Here is a 14,039-nt window from a genome sequence, read left to right on the forward strand (position 1 = left end):
TTTTAAATGTTCTTTTTTTTAATGAAATATTTCCCTTTTGCTCCCAGCAACTACAGCTAGGCTGGAACCACTTTGCAGTAAGACTGAATACTGGCGCTAAGTATGAATGAAGGCCTTTCAGAAAAGAAAAAAATCCATTTATTTAGCTAAACCTCATCAAAAGAAGCAAGCTCAGTTCTAGCTTCATAAGCACGCACACAGAAAATGTAATTATTTATCTGGCAATACTTGGAAAATCCTGCAAACCTGCAGCTGGAATGCAGTGCAAAGTCTGACCACTGAAACAAAGATGGGGCTGCAATAACCACCGAACACCAGCAAGGGGAGATGAGGCTACTCCAAAGCACTTTCGTACCGCTTTCCAACCACTGACAAGGTCAGGTTTTGTTTGCTCACTTTCTTCTACAGAAACAAAACCTATGGTTTGCACAAAGACTCCCTCTTGCACGGGCATTTGACAGCATTTAACTGTAGTTAATAAGCAATGAGAGTAAGTTTTGTCTCCCGTATTTCTGGGATCCTGGTTCTCTCTCTGAGTGAAAGCTTGTCAGGTCTCATGTTTGGAGGGTGACGCTAGGACAATGTCTCCCCATACATCCCCACCACCCCATGCATCTGCAGAGGAGAGCTGTTGTTCCTCCTGCATGCTGGAAACGCTCCCAGTGCCCACAGCGGGACGGTGGGTGCTGTATCTGCAATTCTCCTCTCCAAATGATTCAGGGTCTTGGAGCATGTGTACAGCCACAAACAACAGTGCAGGGGTGTGCCACCAAGACACTGTTCCTACATGGGGAGCAGCCCCGTTGGACACCCACAGGGACAGAGCAGACACTGCCCCAGCCCCTGGCCCTGTACCTCTGCAGCCTGGCCAGGAGTGCAGAAGAGGTACGGCAGGTCCACAGTCCCTTCCCTCACCAGTGCAAAGCTCAGTCCCGCATACGCCTGAGCAGGTGCAGGAGACAAACACAGCAAGGCAAAAAAAATACTCAGTGAAACCTTTGTAACATGTTGTGGGCTTCTCTGGGTCAAGCAACACCAAAGTCGTGACTGGGTTGTGGGTCAGCCTCTGTCCTGTCGCTGCACACCGAGGAGCAAACCAGGTGTAAGAAGACGTCACCCGCTAGTGACGCATCTTCTCTTTACCACATAGGCCAAAACCTGTTATGGGTTCAGCCTAGTCAGAATTCACACTGCTCTGTGTCATCCAACTCCGATACCGCAAAACAAGCATTAACAAACCAGCTATAGATAGCATTGTGACCCGTCCATAGAGTTTATTCTGCAATAGTTGACTAAGGCCTTCAGTATTTTTGCCCTCACTGATCTCTTACAAGATCTTGCAGGCACAGAGAGGCCTGAATGACTTGAGGACAGCCACGCAGGAGGCTGGAAGCAGCATAAGGTCTTGAACACAGAGCCTCAACCTTTATGTGCTAATCAAAGGATGCAGCTTTGGATCAATCCCTCATATCAGAATTGCACTGTAAAAACATCTAATTCCATGGCAGCTTCCACAATCTTTGTTACTTGATCAGCACTGCTTGTGTACACTATTGCAAGACAAAAAAAGCAATCAGTCAAGGCTATATCTTTGTTCTCTTGCTCACACTGGTATCACTTCATCTCTCTTTCTCAGTGCTTTCATGGCCCTCATAACAATAGCATGTGAGCGTCTCATAATGTTTAATGTACATGTCTTACAACAGTCCAGCGAGGTGTGACAATATTATTATTCCCATTAGAAGACTAAGCACCAAGCAACGAAATTTTATATTCACTGAAACTGTTTAAAGCCTTACCCCCGATAGTTGATTCCCAGGGATAACAAATAAAACACCATCAGCAAAGTGACATCAGTGGGACTTACTTTCTCAAGCAGAAGTTATGTGTCTGAATACACCTGTGGTTGTAGATGGACACAACTTCTCCAGGTTTTGGCATGAGGTCTCTGTGGGAGCCAGCACTCAGCCCAATGCCACGTTCCAGGTCAATGTCTGTCCACCAAACCGTTGTTGGAGAGCAGGGTTAGCAAAATGCTCCCGTGTGAAGGGGAGGAGGGGGGATGTGGGACTTGCTATGTGTCTGGTGACACCCAGGGCTGGAGCAGCATCAATATTGCCAGTGATTTTAGTTAAAGACTGATGATCTTCTTTTGCCCAGCTAGCATTCCCACTTGTGTGAAATCTTTGGGGAACAGAGGAAATTTCAGTATTATCAGCAATTGTCACCATTATTTTGAAAAGTCTCCTCCTGCTCTTCCCAGAGTCACATATTGCCCTGCTGTTCTTGCAATGTTGCCACCTTGCTGCCTCACTCTTCTGAGACCATTTGGTTTCAGATGTGAAGCAATTATCCAGACTAAGCATCAGGGGAGGGAGGCACAGGGGGCAGGGAGGGGGTTCAGCAAGTCAGACCTGAAACAGGAGTACAGCTCCTCATTCGTATAAATGAAAGGCAGCAGGGTATCCATCTAATGGGACACTAGAGCTACCTTAACCCCCCAGCTAAGCACTGTTGTCATGGTTTGCATAAAGTGGCATGGCAGAGTAGCCTAGCGTCTGTCTCAATTATTTGTATGGCATCCATGGTAATAGTAACTGAGAAGCCTCATGATCTTTCATGTATTTGTCCATATAGCAGCCAAGTAAAGAGGTTTTATTATGCCCCTTTTTATAGGAAGGAGTACTGAGGATAAAGGAGATTGAGAATATGTCCCCAGCAATAGATTCAATACACAGGCAAGTTTGTATTTTCTAAATCAGACACTTATAACTATAATTTCAGGTGTGGGGGTTTTACTTACTGAAAACCTACCCAGTGCTCCAGGTGGAAAACACATTAAGATTTATGCTTGGATGTAACGACAGTAATGCGAGAAGCATGGAAATACCTTAGTTGGATAGACGTTGGAAGAGTCTCCTTTCCAGCAGGCATGCTATTAGTAGAGCCTGTACTGCTACAGCCACCCAAAACAGATTAAATGTATTTAGACAACCCTAATCCACCTCTGGCTGAATGGAGACAGTAGCTTGCCCAGGACCGAAGTAAAATTTCCAACAAATTGGAGAATTGTTCCCAAAACTTCCAAAATACCTGGATACCTACTGCATCTCATTAGAAACAGACAACCGCCCACCCATTTGCAGTTGGAGATAAAAAGTCCAAAAGTGCTGCATCAGGTGTTCTGAATTCTCCTTGCTGAATGAAGGTAGATTCTTAGTAAATATTTACTAGATATCTAGTCCGGATCACACATCTGGCCTGAACATTTCCCTTGAAGCTAACCTTGAATATCATAAAAATACTTAGGTCTCCTTGATTGAGCTATATTGTTTAAGGTGATAAAATGTGAGCAAAAGATGTAATTAATGGGCTGGTTGGTTACATGAATATTCCTCCCTGAAGTATTATGGTGACATTTCTTCTCTTAATGCCTGAGTGATTTTCTTCAAGTAGTTGACTATTGTCTTATGCATTAATCTGAGGCTTGAGGGGGGAAAAGAAATGTTAAAAAATGAAATCGATTTCCCATTCAGGCCCCAAAAGCTTTCTGCAGCAACCTTACCTACTCTCTGAGGACTCTACAATATGCCAAGAAAAAAACATTTTGTGGGAGTGTCTGGTTCAAATCCAGGCAGCATTCCACCGAGTTTTTAAAAGATCTTATGAGGAACAAAACAGATTATAAATAGGGACAGCAAAGTTCTGGATGAATATTCCAGGACTATAGCTAATCAATTCTGCACACATAAGATATAAACAGCTCACCAAGCTGGTGCATGTATAGAATCCAACCCTAATTAACTGTGTGAATTTTGGATTACTGAAAAAACATGTGTTGTTAATTTAATAAATCTTCATTAATGTTGCAGGTAGCAGCAACCACCACAAGAACAATTACAAATTGACCCCTTTTCAAATCCTCATAATCCTGCACTGGAGAGATATACCTAATTGGGCTCATTAAAAGTAAACATTGATTGACAGGACCACTGGGATCCTTAAAAGGGCTGTGCGGTCAAAAAGAATCACTGTATTCCTGATCTCCGGAGCAGCAGCCAGTTGTTTGTTGCTTCTGCTATGGTCCACAAAACCAGCAGGAAAACTGCTGACAGCAAGTAGTGCATAAGGCAGCAAGGAAGGATGTGGGGTTACATTTGCAGGTAAAAGGCTTTAAATATGGAACATTTCCACAGTCAGGTCACATTCACTTCCACGTGGCTGGTAGGGAATGTACACCACAAATAAATACGGAGATAAGGGAATTAAGGACCTTTGAACTGTGATTTACTCTAGTTAAGACTTCGGGGCTTTTCACCAGTGTTTCATGTTTTGTAAATCATTAGCACCTGTGCAAAATGAGTGTAGGAAAACACAGGCAAATCAATAGTGTATTACATAGGCATCAGTAATTACATAGCAGTGGGGAATTGGGCCATGGGACTTTTCAATTATTTTCTGTTGCAAATGATGTTCAGACACCATTTGGGAAAACATGTTTCGGTCAAACACTATGTATTTTGCTCAGTGTGGGTCAGTGTTATGGGGGTAATCAAATAATATGGATCTTTCTGGGCTTAAAAAAAAATCTATCAATCTCTAAATCTCCATTTCTGAGTTCAAGCTGAAAAAATTTTTATTGGCTTATTACATAGCTTGAACGTCATCTGGCTGGAACACCAATCTCATTGTGAATGCTCAAACGTTGCCCTGGACATCTAATTCAATGCACACTCTTCAGCGTGTAGTTCGCCTGCTTTTAAAGTCAGTCTCCAACATTTTCTTCCATAGAACGTGTAACCTTATTTAGTCTTTTTGTATTCCAGAACTACACAGACATATGTGCACTTTAGTGACATCTGAAAACCCTACTACACATCAGGGGAGTTCTGGCAACAGTCTGCATAAGTGTTCCTAATGTGCAAAAAATGGACAATAGTGTGACATAGTGTAGATCTCTCAGAGCAGGATCAGAGAAGTTGAATTATCTCCCCATTGCCATGATCAGGGAGAGCACACGTGGGCAGTTACTCCGGACCTGCCAATGTGCAGTCACTTGCTCAACTGCCAGAGTTGCATGGCTTGTCTGAGCCCTTTGCTTCATCTATTGCCTTTAGAACTCCTGTACCAAAAATCTCTTAGGTGACTAGGAGTCACAGGAGGCTGTCCCAGTTTGTCCCCCCACTGCTTGCTCTCATTTCTCAGAGATGCGTGAAGCCCAGATCCAGAGACGTTCCCACGCAGGGATACAGCAGCTCTGCCTCCTGCAGGACAGAGGGCAAACACTTCTGGACAGGCTGCGGTGGAAGCCTCGGAGGCACTTCATGTTTCATTGCAGCTTGAATGCGGTAAAGAAGTGGAAGTGTCAAAAAGGATTAGTGTGTCAGTGGTTAAAATGATTGTGGCATGAAGGGACTGAGGGCTGCCAAAACCAAAATAACAAGAAAGTGTCTCTGAAGGCACTCCTGATGCATCGTTTTGACAGATGTGCAGCTCGTTGTTAACTGTAAGTAACAGGGGAAAGCAGGCTCCTCTGCAACAACCTCCCTGGCCTGGGACTGGGAGTAGATTTGGGATGAACTGAGTAGAAATTTTATTCAAAAACAGCCGCCTTGGTCAGATCAGAGGCGTTTCTGGCAGTCTGTTGCTGCGCCATTGCAAGCAAAAGGGATGGGCCTGAACATGCAAATAACACATATTTTGCAGCTTTAGGCCTTAGCAGGACCCAGGTGGGGTGGATATCAATGACCCTGTGGCCTTCAGCATGAGAATCCAGGCTATCCTACTGTCAGAGGGTCTGCACTGTCACTGGAAAATATCTGGACACTCAGATTGCAAATTTGGACACTCTTGCCAGGAGCTCATAGAGACCCACTGCAGGGACCTGCTAGAGGCCAATATTCCTTGTCTCTTTTTGCTGATGACGGAGAAGGAGATATTTATCCAGAAGACAGTTCAATACACCCTCCGAATTCAACCCTTTCCTCCCATGCTTGCATGGGGAGCACCAGGAGAAAAAATTTCCACCTTGAGCATGCAGAAACGCTTCTCCATTCCTGCTTTCACCAGTTCACCGCCCTCCCAAGGATCCTGCTCACAACCAGCATCCGCTTTGACCCACACTTACCTCTTTTTACCACTTAATCTAAGAGCTGTGGAACTGTGAGCTGTGTTTGACAGGGGCACCTCTGTGTTTCTGCTGCACATCTGATGTGTGCTGTACATCCTTGTCCTGCTTTCCGTACCTCCACCTGCTTGCCAGGTGGGCTCTGGACCATTCACCAAGAATGCAATAGCCTTGAATGCCAGCCAGGATAACTAACACTGCTCAGACAAGCACTTTGTGGGAATCTGAAAAGGAAATAATGCAAAAAAAAATTGAACACAAAAAGGTAAATGCAGTTTGTTATTATTGTCATTTGTGTTTCTGCCTGATTTCTTTGGAGTTGGTTTCCTGACAAAAATAGAGCAAAACCACTATGTTAGATGTGCAGCATAGCCTGCACAGTGCTCGGACTGCCTGCTGCTTCATATTTATTAATTGAGAAATCCTTGGGCAAATTGCCATCCGAGCCACAACATTGTTGATAAATTCAGCAGTTGCTGGTACTCCAGCAGCATGCAAAGAAGCTGAACGAGACTGATTACGCTGTGCAGCTATATCTGCAGAAGGTTGATTATATGGTTTGCTTCCTAATTAAACTTCTAAACATCCATTTGCTGAGGAAAGTGAAATTGAGGAATCATCATTTACAGCAGCCTTGTGTGGAATAAGAGCCAATGTGAAAATTCCTGGACCACAAAGACATTGGATTGGTCAAGCCCTCTCCAAAAACCTCGTTGGAGCTCACATGCAGTTTGGCATAATGAACATATCTTAAACCTTGTCACTCTTTCATGAGCAAGGGTGAAATGAAATCAGATGTGGAAGAAGCAGTAAAATCAGCTTCTGTCTCAGCTTCTGGTATGGACTGGAACAGAGCTGTGATCATGAGCAGGAGATGCCACAGCATCGTGTCTGCTGGCATCATCACAGGGACTGCTCAGAAAGCAGCAGAGGGACTTTCTGAAATGATGCCTCAGTGGAACAAGAATCTTCATTCCAGTAATTACTCCAGTTGCTTCTGAAGGATTGCGTGCAAGAGGCTCACCACTTAGAGGAGGAGAGGCAAAGGGGATGGAGGGATAATTTATTTCGTGATGTCTTTTTTCTCATTCCCTCACTACTCTGATGCTGAATCAGACATTTACAAGCATACTCAAACATAGAAATTACCATATGGGCTCAGCAGGATATCTGGGAATGATTTTCCCCATCATAGCTACACATTAGGTCTCATTCTGATCTTTAGCATTTAACAGGATTAATTCTGATGTAAATAATTAAAAATCAAAGTAAAATGGCACCGCGGTTTTTTCTGTGGAGGAGCTGTGGAAGCTAAAGGATGTTGCCATGAGGATAAATGACTATAAACTAGCCATCAATAACTTTAAACATGATGATTAGAAGAAGAGAAAGTCTGGAAAAGATTTCTGATGGATGCTGAGGGCTGAGAGTTGTTTGTGCTGTCATTTGTGTGAAGGCTGCTGCATTTAGAAATGAAATTGTGTGATGTGATTGCCTGTAACAGGGGACTGGATTTAATGCCTAGCTCATCCTTTTGCTTCTCGGTCACCATTCAGCAGATCTCCAAATTAATTTCTTCATCGTTGACTTTAAGGACTGTCATTTCAAGACAATACAATCTCCATGAATGCTGTTAATATCCTGTCTGGTCGAAAGGTGCTAGGGAAAAAAAGTCACTAAAAAGTTTGAAAACAAGAGCCAAACAACCTTTTATTTCATTTTCATTTCCCTTGGGTGGACCCCTGCATTGTTGTTGTTATTGTTGCAGTTATTCAGCTCAGCTAGGTCACCTGCACAAGCATGACACAGTTGATGGAAATGGCGTGAGTGAAGAGCTAATGGAAAGAAAGGCTCAGTAGGAGTAACATCACTGACAGTGATCCCAGGAGTGAGGGTAGACATATGATGGAAGTAGTTTGGGGTTCAAGGGAGGACTGGATGAAGGAGGCAGGTCCTGAAGGTGAAGGTGGCAGATCCAGTTAAGGTGAAAAACTGCTCTCCTGTGCCTTCCATCCTGTTGGTTGCTGAATATATCAGAAAATTCCTGAACCACTTAAAAAATATATAAAAACGACCCAAACCACACCCCACAAAACCTCAAACTGCTTGATAATTTTCTTCTTGCGTAACAGCTGGTTTGTTTGTTCCTTATGCCTATGCTAAACAGAGAAAGCGTGCCTTAGCTGGCTGCTCCAGCAGACTGTCATCCTCCCCACTGGCCATCAGAGGTCAGCTATTCATGCTATTCAAGTCCACATTTTAGCTATGTATTTAAAAGCCAGTTTTCCTCCTAGTCTTTCTGAGATCATATTTATTCCAGTCTGGACTAGAAACAGAAACTTTGCATGAGCCACTTTAAGAATAGGTTAGTAGTATCCTCTAACAGATAATGCCTTCTTTAACTAAAAAGAAGGAAAACTAGCTTTTCCATTACACTTTTCTCAGTTGTGTGATTATGCTGCTTTATGATCCTATGCAAGTTCATGTTTGAACAAGTTGGTCTAAATTAGCACCTTTCATTGCATTTAACAGAGCTACTTCCATTTGTAGTTGAGGCCAGATGAGGATCTACTGAATTGCTTCTCAAAAGTCCACCTCTTACTTCAAACATACGATCTAACCTCCATTTTCCGTATAGCTCTCTGTTAGAAAAAAAGGCCACCATATAAACACAGCCCATCATTACAGTGTCTGTGGTACAACAGATGGTATTTGCAAAATTAAGGGGACAATATAAGCACCAAATGATTAGGATAAGGCACAATTCATACATAGGAAATGCATACAGTTTAGCTCCAAATTTAGTGGTGAGAAGAATCTGTTGCACATCAGACATGAAAAGGAATGACAAAAATAAGGAAACAAATTGCATAGTACTGGACTGTTAAATATTATTACCCTACCAGGAGCCCAAAGTAAGTAATATTAAGAGTTGACTATATGTGGCTTTCTGTAAATGAAAAGCATATGGTTTAAAGGAGACCATAGTCACTTAAAGTTATCAAGTTTATGTAAATAAAGAAAACAGATACATTAGAGTACATTAGAGCAAGTTTCTCCGAGAATAAAGCAGGCCACAAATGGTTCAGTAATTCCCAAGGAGCTGGTTGGGGCTGACTGTGCTATTTAAGTGATGTGTCTCGTAGGTTACTAATGTGAGCAACAGTCTGCCTGCTGCATTTTAAATTACCAGCCACTGCCAGCCCATTATTTTATGAGATTCCCCCTCTGAATAGATATATTTATTCATAAATAGCTGGCTGTTCAGTCTCCTTCTGCCTCGTGGAACTCACTAAACAGTATATTTCTTTGGTCAACTCGCACCAAATGTGCCCTGTACAAGCTTCTGTGAGCTTCATTCAGACTTACCAACAGTGGGTGACTATTGACCTGGGAAGCCTGAGCAAAAGTGCCCCTTGGGATGTTTGACAGGATATAATGTCTGAAGGAGGGTCAAAAATCAGTCACCAGACCTCTGTCAAAAGCAGAAGGGCTACAGGGGTGTTTGAAGAAGCAGGAAGGATAACACTGAGCTTGAGACAGGCTCCACTCCAGGTCGAGGGCTCTGGTTAAAAACTACCCTTGGGGACATGTCTTCGTTTGTCATAGGCTAGTGTCACAGTGGTGGCACCAGCACAGTCCAAAACTGCCTGCCTGCTGTAAAATCCTGTTATCTGAGGTAATTTCCTGCACCACAGGTCTCACTGACTTCATAAAAAAAGGAGACTTTCAGCAAATTAACCCCCCCAGTGAAGGAATGAATGTGCTGCAGAGGTGACCTGGTGACTCTCCACAAATGCCACCAGAGCTGAGGATATTTAAGTCAGCAACGAGCAAACTGCAAGGTGTCAGCGTTGCAGGTAGCAGCGGTGTCAAAGAAGCAGAGACAGTGGGGCAGGGCATCTGACCACGGTCTCCCTCTGTGCAAGGGCAATGGGCAGCGTGTTGAGCCCATGGACTAGGAGCAATACCAGGGCACTTGAGAGCAAGAAGCCACCTCTCTAATGCATAATCCACCAGGCAAGGGGATAAAGGCAAGAAGGAGGATCCGTGCCTTTTTTAATAACAAGCGTTATAGTTATTCTGAGGACTGGAAGGTGATGAAGCAATACTATCAGTGACAGGACGCAGCCAGCTGATGTTTGCAATGCTGTGACCCCGCATCCAAATCTGAAAATTTCATCATGCAACACCACCCTCAGCCATTGGATCATACCAGGAGAAAAAGTTCAGATAACGAACCTCACAGCCTGTGCTGAAAAAGCAGGGATATCATAGGGCTGGTAAGACTAAGGATTAATTCCTATTTTTATTCTCTTTCACTTGTGTCCCATGTTTGAAGAAGAGTTGAAGGCTTTGTAAGATGAAGACTTCAGCGTACAGTGAATTTCTGAGCAGAGTTATTACCTCTGGTGCCTGGAGCAAAAGTGCCCCTTGGGATATTTGACAGGATATAATGTCTGACTTGATGATGGAAACAAAAGAAGTCCTCTCGATGGCAGATTTAGTCTCTTGAATTTACTGATAATGCACTCTCTTCCAATAAATCAAAATTCCACTTCACCCACTCAGATGTCTGTTCTGTACACTGCTGACATACATGGAAATGCAAACCTCCCATAAAAGCAAAAGAAAATGTAAATTATGTTCTGATAAACAAAGAGAGACTTCAGAAGAGGGAAAAGAGCCTTGGTTTACATTTAAAATGAACTCTGAAACACAGTTACAGAGAGAGAGAGAGATGTAAAGAGGTGCCGATGCAGGGTACATGCAGCTCACCTGGGTAGTTCTGCACCGAGACTTTGATACGGGGGTTAGTTTGCACTTTGGTAAATCCTCCTTGCCTTTCCCCTTGCAGCCCAACAAACTCACCATAGAGAACTTGCATTCAGTGCAAGGTCACCCTGAAGAGATCTCGCCCTCCCATGCTTCCTGGCAATACATATTAAAATGTCATCCTGGCCTTCAGGAAAAAAAATTTCTCTGCCTGAGTATAGGGTAGGTGTGATCCAGCTGGCTGGGTGGAGGCATCCACATCAGAGCTAGTCCATCATGCTATGGGGAGAGGAACAGGCACCTGCAGGACAGGACTCATCTGCTGCTGATGTAGATGTTTAAATTAGGGTGGATGAATTGCCCCTAAAAACACTTGTTTGTGTCCCTTGACTGAGTGGATGCCTGGGGTGAAGTACTGAGTTGGGGGTATTTGCAGGGCAGCAAATGTCAGAGCAGCTGCATCCTGACTTTGCAGTTAGTGAGAGAAACTCTTTTCTGGGGTGGGGGAAATCCCACACAGGGTGAAAGCTCTCATGCTTTTACTCCATCCAGATGAGTGTGAATTTGTTGTCGGCTTTTGCCAGTTGGCTGACACGAAGAGGAGTTGAAATGAAGCTGGACCTTTTGCAGCTTTTCCAGTTTAGGCTGGTGAGCATGGGAAGGAGCAGGAGAGGGAGGGAGCGGGAGCGGACGCTGCATTTACAGCACAATAGCCCATGTGTGATAGGATGGCAGGGAATAAAACAGAAGTCCTGGTCCATGCCCAGTTCCCTGTGTGGCAGAGCACTTGAACCCCTGTAGCCTGCGGTTCCCAAGGCAGCCGAATCTGATGTGCACCCCGCAATGAAACCACGGACGATGGGTCCTTGCGTTAACCCGGTCCCACTCAGAGAGGCACCCAGTCCATGTGTCTTCTCAGCCACATAAAACTCAGATATCCGATCTAAGGTAGCCACCGTGGCTCCCTGGAGAAAGCCTGCCAGGGGCAGCTATTAGCTCACCTGTTTTAGAGCTGCTAAAGGCATAAGTGCTCTCTGTCACTGCCTACACCTCTCTTGGCTGCTTGTTAACCCCATTGACTAAGGAGGATAAATTCCTCTAAATGCAACTTGGCAAAATACTGAGACCACTTTGAATCCATGTGGCTGTTCAAAGCAGATTGAGGGCAAATTTAGCCCATCGACCCGCAACACAGCAATCCTTGCTTGGCAGGGAAAGCCTCTGTTCCTTCCTCTCATCCCAGCCCCTGCAGGGAGTTCGGGAGGTGGCAGGGGCTCCCCAGCTCTCAGTGAGGGGTTTCTGGAGCTGGAAGCCCAGACAAACAGCACAGACTGAAGGAAACCAGGCTGTGTTAATTTACCCTGGGGTCTCAGCTCTCTCTAAATCAGCAGTCTGTACAGTCAGCCAGAGCCTGCCTGCACATTCATATATATCAAACACGAATGAAATGTTGACAGAAGAGCCAAGTTTCATGCACTAATTCAAGAAGCAACCTGGGTGAAGGGATGTCAAATTAAAGTGTCTCCTTCCTCCAGCTCCCCATTTCACCCAGCTCCCCCATTCCAGCAGAAAAGCTGCAGCACAGCCAGCCTCCCATAACACAGGGCAGGGTGTGCAGGAGCCAGGGTGATGTGTGGACCCAGGCTGCAGGCCAGGGACAGCCGAAATGCAAAACCCCCGTCCCCTCCGTGCACTTGCTCTGTGTGGGCGAGGAGCTGTTGTGCGTGACAGATGAAAGCTGCAAAGCAGGCAGGTCAGCACTGTGGCGAGGGTCAGTGCTATTTCGATGGCTGCGAGATGCTCTAATTATAGTATTGGGAAGACTGGAAGCTGCCAGATTCGATACAGGAATAATGTGGCACAGGAGCTGCAGAGTAAAGGCACTTGGTTTTTTGTTCTTGGTTGCTTAACTCAGGGTCAAAGCCTTTGAGGAAGGAAAAGCAACTTTAAGGTTATAATTCCCAGGAATTCTGAACATATATATAATTAGACACAGAAAAAAGTCAAAGCAGCCTTGTGTTTATTGCACTGGCTCCGTCTCCTGTGCTTTTGGCACTGTGGTTTTTCAGCTGAGCTTCAGCCAGTTGACTGGGCTGTTAAATATCCTTCACCAGGATAAACAGCTGAGGAAGCCCTGCAGCTCACTCAAGCACAGTCCCTTTGGTGGGTGTTGCTCTTCAAGAGGGTTCAGGCAAGTATATGGCTTTATATATAGTGTGATATTCCTCTCTGCTACCTGCTCCATACTCTGCCTCACTGCAAAACTTTCACAGGGTTGATCTTCAGTGTTACAGGATTTATAGCAACATTTCCCACAGTTTTTATGTTCTGATTATTCTTGATGTACTCTCCCTGGATAGTTGTGAGCTTCACAGCCTGCAGAAGCCTTTGGTTGAAGCATCTCAGAGCAGTCACCTGCCCCTGGTAGCAGGGGATTTTGTAGAAGGTGGGTTGAGCAATCAGTTGACCCCAGCACTCAGCTCTGCTGCTGGCTTGCTGAGTGGCCTTGGGCGAATCACTTTGCAACCCGGTACCTCAGTTTCCCCTTCCGACAGATGGGAAAAGCAGCACAGAGCCAGTTGGGTGAAACACCCTCAGAGACTTTGATGAACACAGCAATCAGAAATGGGAAATGGATTCCTCGATATCACTAATGATCCACCTCCTGGGACTGCTGCCCGCTCCTTGCCTGCACCAGCTTTCCCCATGCCTTACTGCTCTGGGGTCTCCCTTACTGCTTTAGAGATCCCCATGCCCCCACAACACACCTCCACCTCTCCTGTGCTTCAGCAACCTCTCCTCCAACTATCTTTTTTCAGAAGCTCAGTGGAGCCTATTACCTTCATTTTCTTTCTTTCTCCCCGCCCAGAGATTCCTCCCCTTAAATACTGGCTGCTGTTTGCAGTTCAGGCAGCCCAGCACGCTTTGTCCTCCCCTTGCCTGTGCCCATTGCAGCAGCATCCTGGGCAGCTGTAAGCCCAGTGGTACCAAAGGGCTGGCTAGACCATTAGCGCATCAAGTGTCTGATCAGTCAGTGATTTTCCCCAGCTATTCTCACCTAGGAGAGAGGGTGTTTATTCCTCATTTTTTCCGTAGTTATGCAAACATTTGCACCATGCACTGCGATGATTTCTTT

Source organism: Harpia harpyja, chromosome 3, assembly GCF_026419915.1.
Source record: "Harpia harpyja isolate bHarHar1 chromosome 3, bHarHar1 primary haplotype, whole genome shotgun sequence".
NCBI classification, from domain to species: Eukaryota; Metazoa; Chordata; class Aves; order Accipitriformes; family Accipitridae; genus Harpia; species Harpia harpyja.